The 18,119-nt window shown below is 46.1% G+C and overlaps 1 long non-coding RNA gene across 8 annotated transcripts; it reads right to left on the bottom strand.

Moving 5' to 3' along the window:
- Window positions 1-14,223: 14,223 nt before the first annotated feature.
- Window positions 14,224-17,389, bottom strand: LOC114836999. Of its 8 annotated transcripts, XR_004574948.1 has the most exons (11): window positions 17,016-17,160; window positions 16,359-16,419; window positions 16,202-16,252; window positions 16,087-16,103; window positions 15,726-15,790; window positions 15,530-15,635; window positions 15,333-15,372; window positions 14,832-14,985; window positions 14,610-14,720; window positions 14,370-14,467; window positions 14,224-14,274 (listed from the first exon to the last, which is right to left on the bottom strand). It is a non-coding gene; the product is annotated as an uncharacterized LOC114836999 (long non-coding RNA). The 8 variants fall into 8 exon arrangements; XR_003780567.2 differs by having other exon boundaries at window positions 15,726-16,103; window positions 17,016-17,389; XR_004574947.1 differs by having other exon boundaries at window positions 16,202-16,419; window positions 17,016-17,192.
- Between the last annotated feature and the right edge of the window lie 730 nt (window positions 17,390-18,119).

Genomic DNA, 18,119 nt, shown 5'->3' on the forward strand with positions numbered 1-18,119 from the left:
CCAACGGTTTTGCCCCACTCTCGCTTCCTCAACTCTGATAGACTTCATTTTCATCATGTAACGCTTGAGTAGGCCTACCATCTTCCACGTTATTCTCCTGATTTAAGCCTACGGTGCACTCAGGTTCAAACTGAAAAGGTTGAACGGCAGACGTGTTCATCTCGCTGGTACGTTGGAAAAACACTTGCTGGTACAACCTATACACATCATTACCTAGAATGCATTGAGACATACATAACCATGGCGGGATTTTCAGCGTTTTTTAACAAAACCCAAAACATTTGGAGTGTTTTTGTACCACCTTTTTTTATAGCTGACACCCACGTTATCTTAAGGCCAACATGTCGTACTAGTTGGGGTTCCTTTCAAGATGTTGAACTGTTTATTCTTGGGATTTTTGATACATTTTATTAAATTGCAACATAATAACCAAGTTGTCTTGGTGGTCATAATGATGGTACAGCGATATTGTTAGACTGTGTAGTTCTGAATGGTCCGTCTAATTTTTTCACTAAAGAAACACAAATTCCTGACATTTCACAGTGGACATGAGTTCTGATGCTATCGGCTTTAGGTGGTTTGTAAGCTTGTCAACCATGGCAAATACAGTGCGGGTATTGTTGAGATTCTTGTTGATCATTCCTGATAAATGTTGCTGTCTAGCCCTGCGTAACTCTTAGTTAATGCTACCAAGGCTTTGTTTATGGATGTCATACTGGATTTGAAGTTTAGTTTATTTGAACATCCTCCAAACACGGCGAGTTGAGTCAATGCCAAAGAGCGTGGTCTCATCTGACCACAACACTTTCACCCAGTTATCCTCGAAATTCAGATGTTCATTGGCAAACTTCAGACGGGCCTGTACATGTGCTTTTGTGAGCAGGGGGACCTTGCAGGCACTGCAGGATTTCTGTCCTTAACGGCGTAGTGTGTTACCAATTGTATCTTGGTGACTATGGTCCCAGCTGCCTTGAGATCATTGACAAGATCCTCCCGCATAGTTCTGGGCTGATTCCTCACCATTCTTATGATCATTGCAACTCCCCGAGTTGAGATCTTGCATGGAGCCTCAGACCAAGGGAAATTGACAGTTATTTTGTGGTTCTTCCATTCGTGAATAATCAAACCAACTGTTGTCACCTTCTCACCAAGCTGCTTGGCGATGAACATGCGTTCTTCTGGATTTGTTGTTGTTATTCTGTCTCTCACTGTTCAAATAAACCTACCATTAAAATTATAGACTGATCATTTCTTTGTCAGTTGGCAAACGTACAAAATCAGCTGGGGATAAAAAGAAATCCCTCACTGTGTACAATGTTTGAGAGTTGGTGTAGCATTTAAACTTTAGATCATTTTGTAACGCATTAACATCAAGCCGAGTATGAATATCTCACTAGACACCATTAAGCATTGTGTTAAACTGAGTAACATTTTTTATTAAGTTTACCTCCAACACAAATAGCATCTATGAACTGTATGGCTTTTGCCATTGTCCGTTTTAACAGCTTATTAGCCATTCATGTATGACATTGATAAAATAACTATCAATATATGTGACGATAACTGACTTTTTCGTTAAGTGAAAAGACGAGAGAATCATGTAGCCAGCGAAGTGTTTGTCTATCCTGAACAAATCCTAATATCCACCAGAACTGTTTTATTTTAGGCTTCCTATAACATAGCTACTGAATGTTGAAGCCAGTGAAGTTTTTGTCTTTCCTGTACAAATCCTAAGGCATAACGCTGATTCAGAGATCACAGATCAATAATGTATTTCAATAATGTAAATGTCAGGATTAAGCCAGGGTTTGAACCATTGTACACCAGTGTACTTGATTTATTACAAAAAAACTAATTACTGTAAGAGTTATCACATATACACACAAACACGTTTTAACTGTGATGGGAGTAGAACACAAGACCTGCTGGTCCATAGTCTGCTTCTCTAACCAATATGCTATTTAACAAGGGACGGTGGGGCGGTTGGTCAGTCAGTAAGAGACATTTGCTCTTTTAGGCTTCACTTATGCGTCCAGCAAAAAGAGAACACTGGATGCATCTATATTGAACAAATACAGACCTGTATCAAATCTCCCTTTCATAGCCAAGATCATTGAGAAAGTCTTCAATTAACTCAGCAATTTTTTGAACTCAAGCAGTCAGGATTCCGACCTTACCACAGTACTGAAACTGCTTTGAAGTTTTAAATGATATATGGCTGAATACTGATTCGGATAATATAATAGTTCTGGTTCTCCAGGCAAGGGATGGCCGTGGAGTGGGGACCTGGGCGGCAGGCTGCGGAGCGGGGACCGGGGAGGCGGCAGGCCGCAGAGCGGGGAGGCGGCAGGCTGCAGAGCGGGGAGGCGGCAGGCCGCAGAGCGGGGAGGCGGCAGGCCGCAGAGCGGGGACCGGGGAGGCGGCAGGCCTCGGAGCGGGGTTGGGGTGCCAGATGGCCAGCCTACTGCCTGGCCAGACCACACGTGGGGAGGCTGAGGAACAGGGCGTGGAGTATGCCAGGCAGGACTTGGGGCGGCTCATTGCCGTAGCCGTGGTCGTCACTGGGCAGGGCTTTGGGGTGGCCACAGGGATGGCCAGCGATTCAGTGGGTGACAGTAGGGGTCCTCCTCGGAATCGGAATCATAAATCGGATTCATAAATCATAAAGAACATAAAGGCAAAAACCAAACACAACAGGGTACATTCACAAACCAAAACAGAACAGAACCTTACAATTTTCAGCTTTTTGGGGTAAAACATTTTGAATCTCATTGAGAGTAAACCTGGTTAAATATAACGTAATTTTTCTTTTAGCAGAGGTACCTTTTTAACACATCTCCAATTAAGCAGATAACCATATGACAAGACAAAAGTCACAGATCAATAATGCATGTTTAAAGTGTCAGGATTAAGCCTGGGTTTTAACCATTGTACACTTGTGTACATGATTTATTACAAAAAAACGAATTACTTTATGAGTTATCACATATACACACTTTTCTGGAGAGTTAACTCGTACAATGAATGGTCATTAGCTTAACAGATGTTTTTTAAAGGCAGTGAGGGGAATGAGTGTCTCTAGTTTCAGGTTTTTTTGTAATTTGTTCCAGTCATTTGGCAGCTGAAAACTTGGGCTCTGGTAGCAAAACGGATGGTACTGTGGTAGACCACATCGAGTTTCTTCAGGAGAGAGTTTGAGGCAGTTCTATATATGACATCACTGAAGTTTAGGATTGGTACAATGGTCATTCTCACCATGGCAAGCTTGGCAGCACAAGTGAAGGAGGCCCTGTTGTGGAAAAGGAAGACAACCCTAGACTTAATTTTGGACTGGAGATGGTTTATTTGGACCTAGATGGAGAGTTCAGCAGTTCAGAGTACTTGGCCTTCTTGGAGACCCTGAATTGAGTCCTGTATGGGGCTCCAGTAGGGGACTCCATAATTCTGCGTGGGCAATGATGGAGACACCTGGAGAGGCGTGATAGGGAGGAACGGCCTCCCTGATCTGAACTCGAGTGGTCGTTTGTTGTTAGATTTCTGTGCTAGTCATGGATTATCTATAACGAACACCATGTTCAAAAATAAGGATGCTCATAAGTGTACGTGGTACCAGAGCACCTTAGGCCGGAGGTCGATGATTGATTTTGTGATCGTGTCATCGGATCTGAGACCGCATGTTTTGGACACTCGGTTAAAGAGAGGGGTGGAGCTGTCAACCGATCACCATCTGGTGGTGAGTTGGGTCAGGGGGTGGGGGAAGACTCTGGAGAGACTGGGAAAACCCAAACGGGTAGTGCGGGTGAAATGGGAACGTCTGGAGGAGGCCCCTGTCCGAAAGATCTTCAACTCACACCTCCGGCGGAGCTTTTCTGGCATCCCTGTGGAGGTTGGGGGCATTGAACCTGAGTGGTCAATGTTCAAAACCTCCATTGCCGAAGCTGCGGCGGGGAGACCACACAGCCGTCCGACTGAAGAAGGAGGCCTTCCGGGATATGTTATCCCGGAGGACTCCGGAGACGGTTGCAGTGTACCGACAGACCCGAAGGGCTGCGACCTCTGCTGTGAAAGAGGCAAAACAGCGGGTGTGGGAGGAGTTTGGGGAAGCCATGGAGAAGGACTTTTGGTTGGCACCAAGGTGTTTCTGGAAAACCATCCGCCACCTCAGGAGGGGAAAACGGGGATCTATCCAAGCTGTGTACAGTAAGGATGGGACACTGTTGACCTCAACTGAGGAGGTAATTGGGCGATGGAAGGAACACTTTGAGGAACTCCTAAATCCCACTATCACACCCTCTTTAGTGGAGGCAGAGCTGGAGGCTGATGGGGAAGCATCGTCAATCTCCATGGCAGAAGTCACTGAGGTAGTCAAACAACTCCACAGTGGAACAACCGACCAGCTCTTTACTCTTGCAAGGATCCTGGAGGGGGCCTGGGAATATGCCCATCCTGTCTACATGTGTTTTGTGGATCTGGAGAAGGCGTATGACCGGGCCCTCAGGGAGATACTGTGGGAGGTGCTGCGGGAGTATGGGGTGAGGAGGTCCCTTTTGAGGGCTATCCAATCTCTGTAGGTCCAAAGTGAGAGCTGTGTTCGGGTTCTCGGTAGTAAGTCGGACTCATTCCAGGTGGGTGTTGGCCTCTGCCAGGGCTGCGCTTTGTCACCAATCCTGTTTGTAACTTTTATGGACAGGATATCGAGGCATGGTTGGGGTGGGGAGGGGTTGCAGTTCGGTGCCCTGGGGATCTCATCGCTGCTTTTTGTGGATGATGTGGTCCTGATGGCATCAACGGTCTGTGACCTTCAGCACTCACTGGACCGGTTCGCAGCCGAGTGCGAAGCGGTTGGGATGAGGATTAGGACCTCTAAATCTGAGGCCATGGTTCTCAGCAGGAAACCGATGGAGTGCCTTCTCCGGGTAGGGAATGAGACGTTACCCCAAGTTAAGGAGTTCAAATATCTTGGGGTCTTGTTCGCAAGTGAGGGGACAATGGAGCGGGAGATTGGCCGGAGAATCGGAGCATAAGGGGCAGTATTGCATTCGCTTTACTGCACCGTTGTGACGAAAAGAGAGCTGTGCCAGAAGGCAAAGCTTTCAATATACTGGTCAATTTTCCTTCCTACCCTCACCTATGGTCATGAAGGCTGGGTCATGACCGAAAGAACAAGATCGCGAGTACAAGCGGCTGAAATGGGTTTTCTCGTTGAAGCCACTTGGCTGGCTTCTCCCTTAGGGATAGGGTGAGAAGCTCAGCCATCCGTGAGGAACTCGGAGTAGAGCCACTGCTACTTTGCATCGAAAGGAGCCAGTTGAGGTGGTTCAGGCATCTGGTCAGGATGCACCCAGGAAGTCTCCCTAGGGAGGTGTTCCAGGCGCGTCCTGCTGGGAGGAGACCTCGGGGTAGGCCCAGGAGTAGGTGGAGAGATTATATTTCGACACTGGCCTATGAACGCCTCGGGATCCCCCAGTCAGAGCTGGCAAATGTGGCTCGGCAAAGGGAAGTTTGGGGTCCCCTGCTGGAGCTGCTGCCCCCGCAACCCGATACGGATAAGCGGATGAAGATGAGAGATGAGAGAGATGGAGAGTGAGCTGTCTAACCAGACACCTAGATATTTGTAAGTGTCCACGTATTCTAACACACACCCATCAAGAGTGGTGAGTCAAATCAGGTGTGGGCAGCGATCGATTGAAGAGCATGCACTTAGTTTTACCTGAGTTCAGTAGTAGTTGGAGCTCACGGAAGGAGTGCTCTATGGCATTAAAGCTCTCCTGGAGGTTTGTAAGCACACTGTCCAATGAACGGCCGGATACAGAATGGTGTTGTCTGCATAGAGGTGGATTTGAGAGTCACCAGCAGCAAGAGCAACATCATTTATATACAGTGAAAATAGAGTCGGCCAAAAAATGTGGAACCCTGTGGTACTTCCATGGACACAGTCCAAGGTCCACACCACAGGCCCTCCTATTTGACACACTGGACCGTATCTTAGATGTAGTTGGTAAACCAGGCGAGGCATTCATTTGAGAAACCAAGGCTATTCTACCAATAACAATAGAATGGTTGAGTCAAAGGCTTTGGATAGGTCAACGAAGACGATTGCACAGTAGTGCAATAATTACTCAACTCCCTCAAAATCGACTGTCCGGATAGGGGTGAAAGAGAAGTGGGGGGGGGTGCTCTTATTCTCCATGGATTTTAACGTGTCCCAGAATTTTTGGGAATTAGTACTGCAAATTTCGGTTTGCAATAGCTGCCTGTGTGTACAAGTTCCTGACCTGAAAAGTTGCAAATCTCGGGAATTGTTAGAAGCTAGTGTGGTACGTTTTTGTGCTGGTTGAGGGCGGTCAGGTCTGGAGTCAACCAAGGGCTATATCTGTTTTTAGTTCTACATTTTTTTAATGAGGCGTGTTTATTTAGGGCGGTGAAGAACACTTTTTAAGAACAGCCAGGATAAGTTTGATGCACTCCCAGTTAACCAGGGCCAGGTCTTTTAGAAAGGCTTGTTTGCAGAACTGTTTTAGGCAGCGTCTTATACTGATGAGGGGTGGTCATATGGTTGTGGACCCATTATGGATGCAAGCAATCAGGTAGTCATCACTAAGATCCTGGTTATAGACAGTGGAGGTGTATTTAGAGGGCATGTTAGTCAGGATGATATCAATGAGGGTGCCCTTGTTTATGGATTTGAGTTTGAACCTAGTAGGTTCATTGATAATTTGTGTTAGGTTTAGGGCATCAAGCCTCGAATGAAGGAAGGCTGGGGTATATAGCATATTCCAATTCAAGTCTCCTAGCAGCAAGAATACTGATGATAGATGGGGGGCAATCAATTAGCATATGCTGTCCAGGGCATTGCTTGGTGCTGACGGTCTGTAACAGGCAGCCACAGTAAGAGACCTATTTCTGGAGAGATGGATTTTTAACAGTAGAAGCTCAAACTGTTTGGGGACCGAGATAGATAAGGTGACCGAACACTGCAGACTGTCTCTACTATAGATTGCTACACCTCCACCTTTAGTAGTTCTATCTTGACTGAAGACATTATAGTTAGGGATTGTTATTTCTGTTTTTTATGGACTTCCTAAGCCAGGATTCAGACAAGGCTAGGATATCGGTCAAGGCTGAGTGTGCAAGGGCTGCGAGTGAATCTATTTTAGGGACTTTTACGGTTACAGAACTCAGGGAATGGGAGCACTTGGGAAATAGGGATACCACTAGCGGTAGCAGTAACAGGACCAGGGTTTAGCTCTACGAGCATAGGAGGAGAAGGACAATAATACGGCTAAAGGCTTTGAGAACTGGTCATTTAAATCGTTGGGTGGAGTGAGTTAAGGGAGTGTATTTCTGAGTGTAGTGAAATAGATTCAGGGCAGTATGGGCAGCTGGGGATATGGTAAGATGAGTGCTCAAAGGAGGTCAGTCTAGGTATAGGGTAATGGTGAAGGAGGTTGCATTTCTGGATATTTGTTAAATCAGAAATCTCAGACATTATAGGCAAGGGGACAAATGGGAAATATGTGTAAAGATGATGGGAACAGGGGAGTCTACAAGGAAGTGCAACAGTGAAGGCTAATATGACCAGGAGTAAAATAGCCATTATGATAAGTTACAGAGGCAGCAAAACAGTAACAGGTTATGGATAGGATAAGCAGATGTACACAGACAAAAAAATATAAAATCAGAGTTTGAGGCTGAGACCTGGCTGATAAGCAAGCAGGTACTGTGTTGAAGAAATTATTTCCTCCAAGCTGTTGGATTGACGAGGCACTACGGCAATCTGTCCGGCCGACCGATGATGCGCTCCGCAGACTTTAGCACCTTCTGGAGGGACTTGCAGTCTGCAGTGGAGCAGCTGTTGTATCAGGCTGTATTGCAGCCTGAGAGGATGCATTCAATGGTGCACCTGTAGATGTTGGTGAGAGTTTTTGTTAAATTTCTTGTGTCTCATCAGGAAGTATAGTCATTTTTGGGAATTTTTCACTGCTGAGTTTGCTTGTCTGGATCAAGTGAGGTCATCTTTGATGAACACACAGAGAAACTTGAATTCGGAGACTCTCTCCACTTCAGCTCCATCAATGTGTATGGGGGCATGACGCCCCTCTGCCACTTCCTGAAGTCCACGATCATCTCATTAGTCTTACAGACATTGAGAAAGAGGTTATTGTCCTGGCACCATGTAGCCAGGTTCTTTACCTCTCTATTAGTGGTCTCATCTTTGTCAGAGATGAGACACAGGATGGTTGCGTCATAAGTAGGTTTGAGGATGATGTTGGAGCTATGTATGGCCTCCCAGTCATGCATGAACAGGGAGTACAGGAGGGGCCTGAGTATGCAGCCCTGTGGGGCTCCAGTGCTCAGGGTCAGTGCAGAGGAGGTGAGGTTGCCCATTCTGCTCGTCAGGAACTCCAGGAACCAATTGCAGAGAGAGGTGTAGTCCCAGGGTCCTGAGCTTTGGAACAAACTTGGCAGGCACAATAGGGTTGAATGCAGAGCTGTAGTCCACAAACAGCATCCTCACGTGTGTTGTCCGTAGAGCTATTGGGGCAGTATGCAAATTGAAAGGGTACCAAGGTGTCAGGAAGGGTGGAGCAGATGTGAGTTCTGACCAGCCGCTCTAAGCACTTCATGATGGTGGAGGTCAGTGCTACAGGGCGGTCGTCATTCAGGCAGGTGATGGAAGGTTTTTTTGGTACAGGGACAATGAAGGTCTGTTTGAAGCAGGAGGGGACTACAGAGACAGGAAGAGGTTGAATATGGAGATGATAACCTCCACTATTGGGTCAACGCACCCCCTGAGGACACGGCCTGGAATGCCATCTGGTCCTGGTGACTTTCGAGGCTTCACTTTTCAAAAAACTCTCTTCACATCAGCCGTGGTTAGGGACAGAGTGTAGTCGTCTTGGTCCTTTGATGGCAATCGATCAGAACTCTTAAAGGAGGAAGCACAGAGACAAAATTATTTTGGCATAATTAAGTTTATTTGCAAATAGAGAGACGCGTCAAATGCTTACAAACATAATCATCCGAGGAGTTTCTAACTTAATACATGAACAGTCATCAGTACTTATAATGGAAAAAGGGGTGTGGTAAGTGGCTGTCCTAACTCAACAGAACACATCCCCTTGTTCCATTACATTCCTAGGTTTCACCCAAGGGGCAAGCTATCCTCCCCCACATGGGTAATCTCTTCAACTCTAGGAGAAGACTCACAGCATCTGGACAAACAACAGATAGACACTGATGGGTTATACAGATTTACGAGTAACATTATATAATCTGCTGATTTCAGTCAATAATGCCCCCTAGGCAAATACCATATCCACCTCTCCTACATTCCTTTTCATATCCAAACATGGGGACTCAGTCCCTTTAACTAGTAACCCATTTATACATGTATAGGACCAAGTATACATCAGTTCAAAAAATTTCCAACCAAGGAATTGGTTGCCTTAAATCATGCATAGAAGGTGTTGAGCTCGTCCGGGAGCGAGGCAGCAGGACGGGTATCATTGCTATTTCTCCCTTTCTAATCTGTGATGTGTTGCAGTCCTCCCCACACGCATCTGGGGTCAGAACTAGTTAGACTCCAACTCAGCCCTCTATTCTCTTTTTCCATCCCTGATACACTCAAAAAATCAACTTGGGCATGTGTTTGATTAGCAAATTAATATCTTGCTTAAATTACATGAATCAACAGTGTTTATCTTCATTAAATTATTAATTCTTGTCAGTAAAACTTGATTTAAAGAAAATTCAGATGGATTATTATCATACAGATCAATGCAATAAGAACTGGATTAATCCAAACAACGAACGCGTGTCCTACGCCCTTGACCGGCAGCTGATTGGACGAACGCGTCACGTGGGTTCTGCTACTCTCCCGAATTTCAAAATCATAATGGCAGCTCGTTCGGAATATACAATAGGGTCTAACTGCAGCTTGCACCAGTCGCTCACGCCGCGCCCCCCGCTCACGCCGCACCCCCCGCTCAAGCCGCGCCCCCCGCTCACGCCGCGCCCCTTTGTTTTCTTTGCCTTCAAAATAAAAGCCCCCTTCTTTTTTTGGCTGTACAAAAAATGTATTTATCATTGTTAATGTTGTATTGGATTAGTTTTTGTATTTGCTAATGTATAATAATTTATAATTGTTAATGTTGTATTGGATTCGTTTTTGTATTTGCTAATGTATAATAAGCTCCTCCATGAACTGCCACCTTAACGTGGTGGAGGGGTTTGAGTACCCGAGTGACCCTAGGAGCTATGTTGTCTGGGGCTATATGCCCCTGGTAGGGTCTCCCAAGGCAAACAGGTCTTAGGCGACGGGTCAGACTAAGAGCGGTTCAAAACACCCCTTAATGATGAATAATTATTTGAGTTCCGTGACGTCGCCCGGTATGGCGCAGCCGGGGCCCCACCCTGGAGCCAGGCCCGGGGTTGGGGCTCGCACGCGAGCGCCTGGTGGCCGGGCCTTTCCCCATGGGGCCCGGCTGGGCATAGCCCGAAGGAGCGACGTGGGGCCGCCTTCCCGTGGGCTCACCACCCACAGGAGGGACCATAAGGGGTCGGTGCGTAGAGGATCGGGCGGCAGTCGAAGGCAGGGGCCTAGGCAACCCGATCCCTGGACACGGAAACTAGCTCTAGGGACGTGGAACGTCACCTCGCTGGCGGGGAAGGAGCCTGAGATAGTGCGTGAGGTTGAGAGGTTCCGACTGAAGGTAGTCGGAGTCACCTCTACGCACGGCTTGGGCTCTGGAACCACACTCCTTGAGAGAGGATGGACTCTTCACCACTCTGGAGTTGCCCATGGTGAGAGGCGGCGGGCTGGTGTGGGTTTGCTTATAGCTCCCCAGCTCTGCCGCCATGTGTTGGAGTTTACCCCGGTGAACGAGAGGGTCGTTTCCCTGCGCCTTCGGGTCGGGGATAGGTCTCTCACTGTTGTTTGTGCCTATGGGCCGAACGGCAGTGCAGAGTACCCGACCTTCTTGGAGTCTCTGGGAGGGGTGCTGGAAAGTGCTCCAACTGGGGACTCTATCGTTCTACTGGGGGACTTCAACGCCCACGTGGGCAACGACAGTGACACCTGGAGGGGTGTGATTGGGAGGAACGGCCCCCCCTGATCTGAACCCGAGTGGTGTTCAGTTATTGGACTTCTGTGCTAGTCACAGTTTGTCCATAACGAACACCATGTTCAAGCATAAGGGTGTCCATCAGTGCACATGGCACCAGGACACCCTAGGCCGCAGGTCGATGATCGAATTTGTTGTCGTTTCATCTGACCTGCGGCCGTATGTCTTGGACACTCGGGTGAAGAGAGGGGCGGAGCTGTCAACTGATCACCACCTGGTGGTGAGCTGGATCCGATGGCGGGGGAGGAAGCTGGACAGACTCGGCAGGCCCAAGCGTACTGTAAGGGTCTGCTGGGAACGTCTGGCCGAGTCTCCTGTCAGAGAGATCTTTAACTCCCACCTCCGACAGAGCTTCGACTGGATCCCGAGGGAGGCTGGAGATATTGAGTCCGAGTGGACCATGTTCTCCACCGCCATTGTCGAAGCGGCCGTTCGGAGCTGTGGACGTAAGGTCTCCGGTGCCTGTCGAGGCGGCAATCCCCGAACCCGGTGGTGGACACCGGAAGTAAGGGATGCCGTCAAGCTGAAGAAGGAGTCCTATCAGGCCTGGTTGGCTTGTGGGACTCCTGAGGCAGCTGACGGGTACCGACAGGCCAAGCGGACTGCAGCCCGGGTGGTTGTGGAGGCAAAAACTCGGGCCTGGGAGGAGTTCGGTGAGGCCATGGAGAAGGACTATCGGCTGGCCTCAAAGAGATTCTGGCAAACCGTCCGGCGCCTCAGGAGAGGGAAACAGTGCCCTACCAACGCTGTTTACAGTAGAGGTGGCCAGCTGTTGACCTCAACTGGGGATGTCGTCGGGCGGTGGAAGGAGTACTTCGAGGATCTCCTCAATCCCGCCGTCACATCTTCCATTGAGGAAGCAGAGGATGAGGGCTCAGAGGTGGACTCGTCCATCACCCGGGCTGAAGTCACTGAGGTGGTCAAGAAACTCCTCGGTGGCAAGGCACCGGGGGTGGATGAGATCCGCCCTGAGTACCTCAAGTCTCTGGATGTTGTGGGGCTGTCTTGGTTGACACGCCTGTGCAACATCGCGTGGCGGTCGGGGACAGTGCCTTTGGGATGGCAGACCGGGGTGGTGGTCCCTCTTTTTAAGAAGGGGGACCGGAGGGTGTGTTCCAACTACAGGGGGATCACACTTCTCAGCCTCCCCGGGAAAGTCTATGCCAGGGTTCTGGAGAGGAGAATACGGCCGATAGTAGAACCTCGGATTCAGGAGGAACAGTGTGGTTTTCGTCCGGGCCGTGGAACACTGGACCAGCTCTATACCTCTACGGGGTGTTGGAGGTTCATGGGAGTTTGCCCAACCAATCCACATGTGTTTTGTGGATTTGGAGAAGGCATTTGACTGTGTCCCTCGCGGCATCCTGTGGAGAGTGCTTCGGGAATATGGGGTCCTGGGTCCTTTGCTAAGGGCTGTCAGGTCCCTGTACGACCGAAGCAGGAGCTTGGTCCGCATTGCCGGCAGTAAGTCAGACTTGTTCCTAGTGCATGTTGGACTCCGGCAGGGCTGCCCTTTGTCACCGGTTCTGTTCATAATTTTTATGGACAGAATTTCTAGGAGCAGCCAGGGGCCGGAGGGTGTCAGGTTTGGGGACCACACGATTTCGTCTCTGCTCTTTGCGGATGATGTTGTCGTGTTGGCCTCTTCAAACCAGGACCTTCAGCATGCGCTGGGACGGTTTGCAGCCGAGTGTGAAGCGGTGGGGATGAGAATCAGTACCTCCAAATCTGAGGCCATGGTCCTCAGTCGGAAAAGGGTGGCTTGCTCACTTCAGGTTGGTGGAGAGTGCCTGCCTCAAGTGGAGGAGTTTAAGTATCTAGGGGTCTTGTTCACGAAGTGAGGGAAGGATGGAACGGGAGATTGACAGACGGATCGGTGCAGCTTCTGCAGTTAATGCGGTCGATGTATCGGTCTGTCGTGGTGAAGAAAGAGCTGAGCCGCAAGGCGAAGCTCTCGATTTACCGGTCAATCTACGTTCCTACTCTCACCTATGGTCATGAGCTTTGGGTCATGACCGAAAGGACAAGATCCCGGATACAGGCGGCCGAAATGAGCTTTCTCCGCAGGGTGGCTGGGCGTTCCCTTAGAGATAGGGTGAGAAGCTCGGTCACCCGGGAGGAGCTCGGAGTAGAGCCGCTGCTCCTCCACATCGAGAGGGGTCAGCTGAGGTGGCTTGGGCATCTGTTTCGGATGCCTCCGGAACGCCTTCCAGGGAAGGTGTTCCGGTCCCGTCCCACCGGGAGGAGACCCCGGGGAAGACCTAGGACACGCTGGAGGGACTATGTCTCCCGGCTGGCCTGGGAACGCCTCGGTGTCCCCCCGGAAGAGCTGGAGGAAGTGTCTGGGGAGAGGGAATTCTGGGCATCCCTGCTTAGACTGCTGCCCCCGCGACCCGGCCCCGGATGAAGCGGAAGAAGATGATGATGATAATAAATTTAACTGCAAACAACAAAACTATTTAGAAGTAAGCAAAAACACATGACAATAAATAATAAGTCTTAATAAGTGGATGTGGATGTAAGTTATGTACTATGTGACAGTACTGTCACATAGTGGGCTGGTCACAAGAGGACTAGAAGGATCTCTCTGGGTCGAAGCACTGAAAGAAGAATCCTCCACTGCAGTTTACATGTGATTCCAAAGGACTTTATGCTGATCAGTATCTGTACGTAGATGTAGGCCCTTTAATCCTGTGGGTATGGAAAAGTCAGACTGTCTGTATTATTATATTAACAAATGATAAATGTACAGCTCTGGGTATAAATCATTTTGGTGCAATGCATTCAATAAACCGGATCACCAGTTGTACACACAGTGTTCAGAAATGGACTCAATATTCAGAGGATTTGAATTTTATTACACATTGAACAGGACGTTATTAAAACCAAAAAAGCATAAAGTAGACTCTCAATAGATGTTAGTTTTAACATTTTTAAAATTATACAAAAAGTTCACCCAAAGGTTGTTTCAACATATGACATCTCTTTTTTGTCATAAACAATTAATTAACAGTCTGTAATAACACTGGAGAATTCAAATTCAATCCCAAGTTTTCCAGCCACAAATTGTCACGGGGGCCTGCAGCTTTGAAAAACACCAGCTGGCTCAGGGTTGTCTGCCAACAGTTAGTATACGTGTCCGTTCTCACTGAAAGAGAAAATAAGTAAATAAATGTAGCAAATACATATTCAATTATTTTTTCCCCCACACCCCTTTGTTACACACAAACACCTTATTTTTACCTATTGCATTTGGCGGCAAAAGTGATCGCAGTAACCTGGATGTGGGTCTTCTGAGTAAACTGCTTCAAGTACACCCCTTTGTCCTGTTCCAACATATCCTGTAAAAGAAAAAGAAAAAACAGAATGATGATTATACTGACCAGTGACCACTAGACTCAGGATGTGGTCTAAGCGTAGTTATGACATCAATACTGAGTGTAATGACTTAGATTCAAATCCATCCAGTGTTAAGATGTTTACCAGGTGTGCAGTTTTTGAAAAGCATTCCACATTCACGACAGGTGTCCACGGTGTACATGGTGTAGAATTCTTTTCTTTAGGACTCAGAAAACCTGCTCCATGTAGCGACACCTGTGAAAAACAAATGATCAATCAAAAGTGAACATTTCCATAAGGTTAGTGAAAACACATGTGAGGTACTCAAGAATTGTATACCACAGCACACTTTATTTAAACACTTACTGTCAAGCCACTGAAAATGTGCCCGTCTCCTGAAGGAGTCAGTGGACACAGTGTCCCTGAAGGTGGTACACACAAGAGCCAATCTTAAGTATGCCTTATCTCCTTCCTGTAGTACCACTTCATTTAGGATTTCAGAAAGCACACACGTTGGTAACTGTAAAATACAGGTCAGGCAAAATCAAGCATAGTAAAGACAACACACTGACTACACTATTGCCTGTACAAATGGCAACAATCATAGCAGAAATATGAAAATTAACAATTATTGTTGAGAACATCTATCATAACGCATTGCCCTGATATTGATATGACTGTACTAAGGGATGTATAAGCATGAGACTTGCAGTGACAGGGCAATTATTGTGCATAAGGTGCTCTATAGTGTGTGTGTCATGGTGGTAGTGCAAATAAGTCCAATAGTGCAAGGATAAAGGGAGGTGTTGTGCCATGTTTATTGGCTAATATAGCCAGTAAACAGTGTAAGCAGTAAGTAAACATTACCTCCAATATGATGCACCTGTCATCCTTTTCTAATCGAAACCTTTTGAGGAAAATGATATTATATAAAAAAAAGAAAATTATATTATAAAAAAAACATAAGGTTGTTTTATATATATAAAACAACCTTACGTTTTTTTTAATGAATTAATCAAGACAGGATAAGGCCACTGGGTGTCCTCTGCCATCATCATGCTCACCTCATGTTTCCTCTTGCTGACCTTTGGGACCCTGTATATCGGCTGCAGTGAACCTTGGAGCAATGCTCTGGCCTCATTAGTCCAGTATGCAAACCTCTGTCCATGGCTTTTGAGTAAGATATTAGTAAAATAATAAAAAAAGTAAACTAATGTAGAAGCAATGTATTGTAGGAAGTAACATTTAGAGTTGTCTTACCCGTCAATCTGGAACCGTTCCATTAGACTAATGCACCACCATTTTCAGATGCGTGCCATGTCCCTCTAAAAGAAATAGAATATTTAAGTTGAGCAATGTTCATGTTCAGTCACAAATCACTATTTGTCTGCAAACCATTGGCATGTCAATTACAGCAGAGTACAAAAAGTTATAGAGCCATGTTAAATAGTCCCACAAACAGTTCTTTGATGTGTGGTTAATACTGTAGTGCAAAGTACTTTATAGATCATGCTTAGTTAGACTTCTGGAAATTGTAAACAATTAACCAAAGTCAATGTCATGTTAGGGTGGATTTAAGTTCCTCTTATACTTGCTCCTATGTGAGAAGAACAATACTGACCTCAGGCTGAGTGCATACTGTAAAGTGTAAAAGGCAAAGATCTGTGAGGTTATTACATTTTCAGATAAAAAAAAAAAAAAAAAAAACTTTAATCAGAGACTACAAAGCAATTTACCATCAACATTAAGATGCCACAAGAATTTACAGTAGTTTGATGAGGGAAATCCTGCAACAATTGGGCAAAGTGTTAAATAAGCAATATAAAAGTTTTTGGTTCAAATCAGAAATATAGACATGTGCATCCAGGTACATAAGTTGTTGGAGAGATGCACCTCAATGTCTTTGCCAAATTTAGTTGTCCACTGGCCCAGTGCAATGTGATGAGCTAAGTCACTGTCAAAATCAATCAGAAATACAAATTACACCCCTTATACTTGTAATAGTATCAGAAAACTGAAGACAATTCATATTACTCGATTCCCTTATATTCAAAATACCACTGTATCTATTGAAATAGAAGAGTTACAAAAATACAAACAAAATAAACTAACTTATATAAACATTGAACGAGGGTAAACTTTAAAACAGCCTTTGAACAAGGCTTTACTTTCATGCTTATGGAATCCAAATACAAATCATAGTACCCTGTTGCAGACCTGTTGGTTGTGAATTTTGTTATTGGCCAAATCTGGACAATCTGTACCTGCATTTTTGGAGTACTATGAATTCTATAGGATTTCAATACTGAACAAGCCCCAGAACAGGGCTGATTGTTGTCATGTTACGAAACCTAAAGATGGTATGGTAACAACGGTCGCCAAAGCCAAAAATATCATGCGAAGTACCTCACTCAAACTAACACACACACACTACGCTAGCACACATGTGCATACACATAGGTAATTTTAGCTAACGTTAGCATACTTTTCAGGTTTTAAACAAACCGTAACGGGCTAAATAACTCCATATTGCTATTATCAGTAACTTACCAGGTGCTTCCCGGGAGTTGTTGCCGCCATGACTCAATATGGCAATATGGTCCATCTGCGTCTTGTAAACAAACCGTACATGTCTGAAAGTCGGAAGTTGCGTGCCAGCGGGGGCGCGGCGCGGCGTGAGCGGGCGCGGCGTGAGCAGGGGGCCTGGCGTGAGCGACTGCTGCAAGCTGCAGTTGGACCCTTCTCGAATGAGCGGGCGACTGGACTTCCCGCTTCTCGTGATGCTACCAGAATGCATTGCACGGCTGCTCCCATAGAAATGAATGGGAAGCGGGGACATGACGCTGACGTTAAGGAGTCAGGACATTAGCGGACAAGGATGACTACAGCTGCATAGTTTCCCATCCTCCATTCAAGTGTAAGTAATACATATATTTAAACATGAATTTATTTAATTTAACTTGGTGAGTGATAATAGTCATTGGCCCTTGTGAAAAGTTTCTCAGTGCAATTTCTTTCTCTTCGCTAACGTTACAATATCATTTGTGTTTTTGTCATTTCTCAGTTAGCTAATGTCGACATTAGCTCAACTGCGCCTTGCTAGGTTTCAATAATTTACACTCCGGGTACATTATTTCTTGTAATAGCTTTTTTTGCTGCATGTAAAAAGAAATGGCGATAAATAAATAAAACGTACAACCAAGTTTGTAGATTAAAACTGGAGTGTAAACAGGTCTGTCGTAGCATCTCTGGCAAGGTAATAAGAAGAAAGTTAAAGATAAATCTGTAGCCTCAAAATTAATTATATGTGGTTTTTCTGCCTCTAACCGAAGACTAGATCATAAGTATGATTGTTTCCTTGGTATTACATTTTCACTGGTCAGTCGTGCAATTAATTTGGCTATTCATAAAATGATTAATTTCATTATTTCTATTTGGGTTGATATATGCTCTGCATTTAGTTGAGTAGCATATGTTATGTGTAACGTCTGTTATGTGTAACTATAGATACTGAAATGCCTATTTGCAACATAATTATTGCTTAAGTGTTTATCATTTTGTCACCAAAAATGTATCTGAAATGTATTTATTTTTCAATTATGTTGTTTCCCCATGCTCTGAGACGTGTACCACATAAAATACATGGTAAGTTAA

Source organism: Esox lucius, chromosome 3, assembly GCF_011004845.1.
Source record: "Esox lucius isolate fEsoLuc1 chromosome 3, fEsoLuc1.pri, whole genome shotgun sequence".
Taxonomy (NCBI): Eukaryota; Metazoa; Chordata; class Actinopteri; order Esociformes; family Esocidae; genus Esox; species Esox lucius.